Here is a 7,241-nt window from a genome sequence, read left to right on the forward strand (position 1 = left end):
CTCAGGCTCCCAAAGTCCTGGGATTACAGGCTGAGCCACCATACCTGGCCATTTCAAATATTTCTTCAGTTTACAGTTGACTAGGAAACAAAGCTTTATCTAAAACCTTGAGTTCAGCAGAAGGGGTGTTAAGTTTTTGCCTCAGTGTGATTCCCTCCAGGGCCCCTCAGGAAGAAATTTGGAACAAAGAACGCCAGTGAGAGTTCAGTCCTGGGTTCACCCTTATCTGAGGTCGAAGGGAAAGCTGTCACCATTTTTCATCCTGTGGAGATCTGCGCTTCCGAAAACAACTTAGGGACATTTGTCAAGATATTATCTTTACTTTCTATAAGGGATCAAATATCTTGTGGCTCTAACCGACTTGGGTGGCTATTGTTCTGAGCTATTATTACCTTTTTCCTTTTCTTTTCTTTTCTTTTCTTTTTTTTTTTTTTTCTTTTTTTTTTTTTTTTTTTTTATTGAGATGGAGTCTCGCTCTGTCTCGCAGGCTGGAGAGCAATGGCCCAATCTAAGCCCGCTGCACCATCCGCCTCCCAGGTTCAAGCAATCCTCCTGCCTTAGCCTCATCAGTAGCTGGGATAACAAGCATCTGTTATCACATCCAGCTAATTTTTGTATTTTCAGTAGACATGGGGTTTCACCATGTTAGCCAGACTGATCTGGAACTCCTGACCTCAGTTGATCTATCTGTCTTGACCTCTCAAAGTGCTGGGATTACAGGTGTGAGCCAGTGCACCCAGCCAATTACTACCATCTTCTTATCAACTTGCTAATTTACTTCTCAAGAATAGCTAGGTGCCCGGAATTTCCCTTGAAGGCTAATGTGGTTCGGGTATGTGCCCTCCAGATCTCATGATGAGATGTGCTTTCCAGCCAGGCGCAGTGGCTCACACCTGTAATCCCACCACATCCTCCTCCTCCAACTCCTCCTTCTCCTCCACCTCCTCCTTCTCCTCCACCTCCTCCTCCTCCAACTCCTCCTCCTCCTGCAACTCCTCCTCCTCCAACTCCTCCTCCTCCTCCAACTCCTCCTCCTCCTCCAACTCCTCCTCCTCCTGCAACTTCTCCTCCTCCTCCAACTCCTCCTCCTCCAACTCCTCCTCCTCCTCCAACTCCTCCTCCTCCTGCAACTCCTCCTCCTCCTCCAACTCCTCCTCCTCCTGCAACTCCTCCTCCTCCTCCATCTCCTCCTCCTCTGTTTCTTTATCCTCCTCTTCCCCTTCCTTCATTTGTTTTTCCTCCTCCTCCTCCATTTCTTTTTCCTCCTCCTCTTTCATTTCTCTTTCGCCCTCCTTTTCTTTTTCTTCCTCCTTTTCTTTTTCCTCCTCCTCCTCCATATCTTTTTCGTCCTCCTCCTCCTCACAGGCATGAGCCACTAAACAAGGCCTGGCTGTTTGTTTCTTTCTCCTCCTCCTCCATTTCTTTTTCCTCCTCCTCCCTCCTCCTCCTCCTCCTCCTCCTCCTCCTTCTCCTCACAGGCACCAGCCACCACGACTGACCTGGCTGTTTCCTTTTCCTCCTTTCCTCCTCCTGCTCCTCCTCTGCCTCCCAAATTGCTGGGATTACAGGCCTGAGCCACCACACCTAACTATTTCTTCTTCTTTTTCTTCCTCTTCCTCCTCCTCCTTCTTCACTTAATTTTATTTTTTTTGATGTGGAGTCTCGCTCTGTTGCCCAGGCTGGAGTGCAGTGGTGCAATCTCGGCTCACTGCAACCTCCACCTCCTGGGTTCAAGCCTCCCAAGTGTCTGCGATTACCAGCATCTGCCACCATGCCCAGTCAATTTTTGTACTTTTAGTAGAGATGGGGTTTCACCATGTTGGCTAGGCTGGTCTCAAACTCCTGACCTCTTGATCTGTCCACCTCCGCCTCCCATCAAGCTGGGATTATAGACATGAGCCACTGCGCCCAGTCCCCCTGGTTTTTCTTTTTGTTTTTTTTCCATGACATGGAGTTTCGCTCTTGTTGCCCAGGCTGGAGTGCAATGGCGTGATCTTCCCTCACTGCAACCTCCACCTCCCGGGTTCAAGCAATTCTCATGCCTTAGCCTGCCGAGTAGCTGGGATTAGAGGCACTTGCCCCCATGCCCGGCTAATTTTTATATTTTTAGTAGAGGCAAGGTTTCTCCATGTTGGCCAAGCTGGTCTTGAACTCCTGACCTCAGGTAATCCTCCCTTCTTGGCCTCCCAAAGTGCTGGGATTACAGCTGTCAGCCACTGCGCTGGGCCTACAGCTCATTTCTTACCACAGAAATCTTTGCACATCTCCACAAAACTGCCATCAGGGATGTCCCCAGAAACCATTCATCGCAGGTGCCATGCAGAGAAGAGCTTCTTGTTCTCCTTTTCCCTTTACCTCTTCCCTCTCACCTCATCTTGTTCATTCACTCATCCCTTTTCCGTTCTCACTTTTAAGCGTTAACCTTTAAAAGCCTGTCTTCTCCTATAAGTAATGTATTGTAACTCCCGCCATCACCATATCCTTCTCCAACCCACCAAACTGCCAAGGGTGTTAAGTCCATAAACTAAGAAGAAATGGGAAACATTCATTGCAAAATTTGCAGCCCGTCAGTCACTCAACGTGACAGCACAGATCTTCTGGTCTTTGAAGACCCATTTTTTTTTTTTAAGACAGGTGTCACTCTGTCACCCAGGTTCAGGTGCAGTGGTGCAATCACAGCTCACTGCAACCCCCAACTCCTGTGCTCAGGCGATCTGCCTGCCTCAGCCTCCCAAGCAGCTGGAACTACAGGAACACACCACACACCCAGCTAATGTGCTTATTTTTTGTGGAGATCAGGTCTTGCTCTGCTTGACAGGCTGCTCTCAAACTCCTGGCCTCAAGGGATCCTCCCACCTTGGCCTCCCAAAGCGCTGGGATTACAGGCATGAGTCACCATGCCCGGTCTGAAGACTTTTAAACACTGCCATATTCAAGATGCGTTGAAACTCACCTGTGTTTGATGAGCCTGCTTTTTCAAGTGAGTAATATACAACACACTGAAATACCTTAAGCTTCTCAGGCTTTGTACCTTCCTCTGGAATAATCAGTGTATCCCAAAAGTAAATCCATAATGAGGTCCAGTTTTTCCTTCCTCCTTGGCTATGAAATAGACAAAGAAAAAGGCAAGCTAGCCATGTCCACCTCACTGTAGGAGACTCTCCTGTTTGCTTTTTGACTGTATTTGGGAAACGAGGGCCTGACTGCTTTCCTACTTCCTAAGCACAACTTCCTTTACCTAGGAAATCCTCAGCGCGACCTACATGGATTAAACCAGCTTCCTTACTTTATTTCCAATATTCTTACAACTAAAGTATCCAGAAAGGGCAAGGCAACCTGAAAAAATGAGGGCGGGTACATTATCCCATGAGCCAAACTGCCACTTACACTAGTTAGTCATGAAATCGGCAAAATTCCAGATGAGCTCTCCAACTACGTATTTTCTGCATTTTTGATCCAGACCCAGATGGTACTGCTGTGGCAGACTGTTCTGGTCGTCTTCGCTGAACATCAGAGATGGATCCTGGAATTTAAGAGAAAGAAAATTTAAGAGTCAGAACTGGCAGAATTGTAAATGTTAAATAAAAAATAAAGATCCACTTGATGGTGACGAAAATATCTGACCTCACAGGGGGCTGTAGTGACTACAGGACTCACTGATGCTAGGGTAAAGAGAGCCAGGGAATGATCTAACCCAGAATAAAATGGAGATTTAAAAAAAAAAAAACAACATGGCCAGGCGTGGTGGCTCAACCCTGTAATCTCAGCACTTTGGGAAGTTTAGGCCGGGCAGATCACGAGGTCGAGAGATCGAGACCATCCTGGCTAACACGGTGAAACCCCATTTCTACTAAAAATACAAGAAATGAGCTGGGCATCGTAGCAGGCGCCTGTAGTCCCAGCTACTCAGGAGGCTGAGGCAGGAGAATGCTGTGAACCTGGGAGGTGGAGCTTGCAGTGAGCAGAGATCGTGCCACTGCACTCCAGCATGGGCAACAGTGAGACTCTGTTGAAAGAAAGAAAGAAAGAAAAAAAAGAAAAGAAAAGAAAAGAAAAAAAAAGAAAGAAAGAAAAGAAAGTCATTACTTAGTAACTGCTTTATTTATAAATATAATTTGACATTCCATTCATCTTACTTTTCCATCTCTATCTGCTGGTACAGTCTTAAGGCTGAACTACACAAGAAGTAAAAATATGCCTTGGGACCAGGCATGATGGCCCATGCTTCTCATCTCAGCACTTTGGGAGGCCGAAGGGGGAGGACTGCTTGAGCCCAGGAGTTCAAGACCAGCCTGGGAAATATAGCAAGACCCCATCTCTACAAAAACTACAAAAATTAGCCAAGCATGGTGGCACACACTGGGGGTCCCAGCTACTTGGGAGGCTGAGGTGGCAGGACTGCTTGAGCCCCAGAGGTCAAAGCTTCAGTGAGCTGTGTTTGCATCACTGCACTCCAGCCTGGGTGACAGAGCGAGACCCTATCATAAGTAAATAAATGTATGTATGTATGTATGTATGTATGTATGTATGTATGTATGTATGTATAATGAAATTAAACCAGGCTGGGCATGGCAGGTCAGGTCTGTAATCCAAGCACTTTGGGATGTCAAGGTAGGAGGATCACTTGAGCCCAGGAGTTCAAGACCAGCCTAGGCAACACAGTGAGACCCAGTCTCTACAAAAAGTTTAAATATTAGCCAGGTATGGTGACGCATGCCTGTGGTTCCAGCCACTTGGGGGGCTGAGGATGTAGGATCATTTGAGCCCAGGAGGTTGAGCAATGAGCTGTGATTATGCCACTGCACTCTAGCCTGGGCAACAGAGTAAGGCTGTGTCAAAAAATATATATCTTTAATTAAACTAAATAAATTCAGCTATTCTAGTCATATATCAAGACCTCAATAGCCATATGTAACTAGTGGCCACCATTTCACACAGTGCATATATGGGGCATTTCTATCATTGCAAGGATTCTTTTTTGAAACAAGGCCTCACTCTGTCCCCCAGGTGGGAGCGCAGCGGTGCAATCATGGCAGACGGCAGCCTTGACCTACTGGGCTCAAACAATCCTCCCACCTCAGCATCCCAAGTAGCTGGGACTACAGGCAAGCACAACCATAACCAACTAATTTTATTTTTTATTTTTCTTTTTTTTTTTTTTTTTTTTTTTTTTTTTTTTGAGACAGAGTCTCGCTTAGTCGCCCAGGCTGGAGTGCAATGGCGCGATCTCGGCTCACTGCAAGCTCCGCCTCCTGGGTTCACGCCATTCTCCTGCCTCAGCCTCCCCAGTAGCTGGGACTACAGGCGCCCGCCGCCTCGCCCGGCTAATTTTTTGCATTTTTAGTACAGACGGGGTTTCACCGTGTTAGCCAGGATGGTCTCGATCTCCTGACCTCGTGATCCGCCCGCCTCGGCCTCCCAAAGTGCTGGGATTACAGGCGTGAGCCACCGCGCCCGGCCTATTTTTTATTTTTCTTAGTTTTTTGAGATGGAGTCTCGCTCTGTCACCCAGACTGGAGTGCAGTGACATGATCTTGACTCACTACAACCTCTACCTCCCTGGTTCAAGCACTTCTCCTGCTTCAGCCTCCTGAGTAACTGGGATTACAGGTGCACACCACCACACCCAGCTAATTTTTGTATTTTCTTAGTAGACACGAGGTTTCACCATGTTGGTCAGGTTGGACTCGAACTCCTGACCTCGTGATCCACCCACCTCGGCCTCCCAAAATGCTGGGATTACAGGTGTCAGCCACCTTGCCTGGCCACAACTAATCTTAAATTTTTTGTAGAGATGGGGTCTATGTTGTGCAGACTGGTCTCAAACGCCTGGGCTCAAGAGAGCCTCTGACCTCGGTCTCCCAAAGTGCTAGCATTCCAGGTGTGAGCCACCACACCCAGCACTGCAGAACCCAGGTCTATCAGTGCTGACCTAGAACCTCTCGAGAGTTTCTTAAGAATTCAGAACTGGGGCCAGGCATGGTGGCCCATGCCTGTAATTCCAGTACTTTGGGAGGCCAAGGCAGGTGGATCACTTGAGGTCAAAAGTTCAAGACCAGCCTGACCAACATGGTGAAACCTCACCTCTACTAAAAAAAAAAAAAAAAAAAAAAAAAAAAAAAGATTAGGAGAACGTAGTGGTACGTACCTGTAATCCAAGTTACTTGGGAGGCCGAGGCAGGAGAATCACTTGAACCGGGAGGCGGAGGTAGCAGTGAGTCAACATTGTGCCACTGAACTCCAGCCTGGGTGACAAGAATGATCTTCCCTCTCAAAGAATAAAGAAATCAGAGTTGGTTACCTTTTCAAAGAGGATGAGCAAGGGTGCATATCCACGAGCCACTTTCCCCTTCTTGACTCGTTTGCAGAAGTGGCATTCTGTAAGCACGATAAATTTAAGGGTGCAAACAGAACAGCACAGTCTACTGTGGGGGGCTGTTCTTTATGTGTCAACGGGAGTCCCAGAAGCTGTGACAAATGAGTGTGAGCTGGCTGGGGAGGGAACAAGGGGCTGGATGGGGTTCAGGAATCCACAAAAAAAAAAAAAACCGACAAGATAAAGCAACCTATCTTTGGTGAGGAAGATGAAAAAATGAGAGGGATAAAAATATGAGGACAGGCCTGGAATGGTGGCCAGGGAGGCCAGCCAGATCTCCACACAAAGATTCTGCTGTTAAGCAGGAGGCAGCCTCAGGGGTGAAAGTTTCCTGAAGCAACTCAGGTCAGGCCTCACATACAAGAGCCCCAGAGGCTGCAAAAGCACCAGCTCAGCCAGCCAAGAACCCAGGGCCACACCCTTCTGAGACCCAGATTCCAAGTGAGGATCGCTGGGATTCAGCCAAACAGGAGGACGTGACAGCTGGAGGACCAATACTTCCCAACACCCTTCCAGCAAGCAGCTGTGGACCTGCCATAGGAGTGGTGACAGGCAGGATGGTGGTCTGGGAAGAAGGATCCCAGACTGGGTGTCCCATAGGACCAGGTTGTGACAATCCCACAGCCAACACTCATGCCCCAGCCAAACCCAAACCCCACAGCTCCCCAAAGCCCTCCATGTAAATAGCCTGTGTACTGCTAAGCAGATACCTCAAGAAACAATCTGATGGCTGTGAAGAAGATGCAGCCTCAACAGGGTTCCACAAGCCTTCTACAAGCAAAGCCTTCTTTGCTTGGGTGCAGCTCTTAAAAGATACAGGGCCAGGCACAGTAGCTCACATCTGTAAACTCAGCATTGTGGGAGG

The sequence above is a fragment of the Macaca thibetana genome, unplaced genomic scaffold, assembly GCF_024542745.1.
Source record: "Macaca thibetana thibetana isolate TM-01 unplaced genomic scaffold, ASM2454274v1 unplaced_scaffolds157, whole genome shotgun sequence".
Taxonomy (NCBI): domain Eukaryota; kingdom Metazoa; phylum Chordata; class Mammalia; order Primates; family Cercopithecidae; genus Macaca; species Macaca thibetana.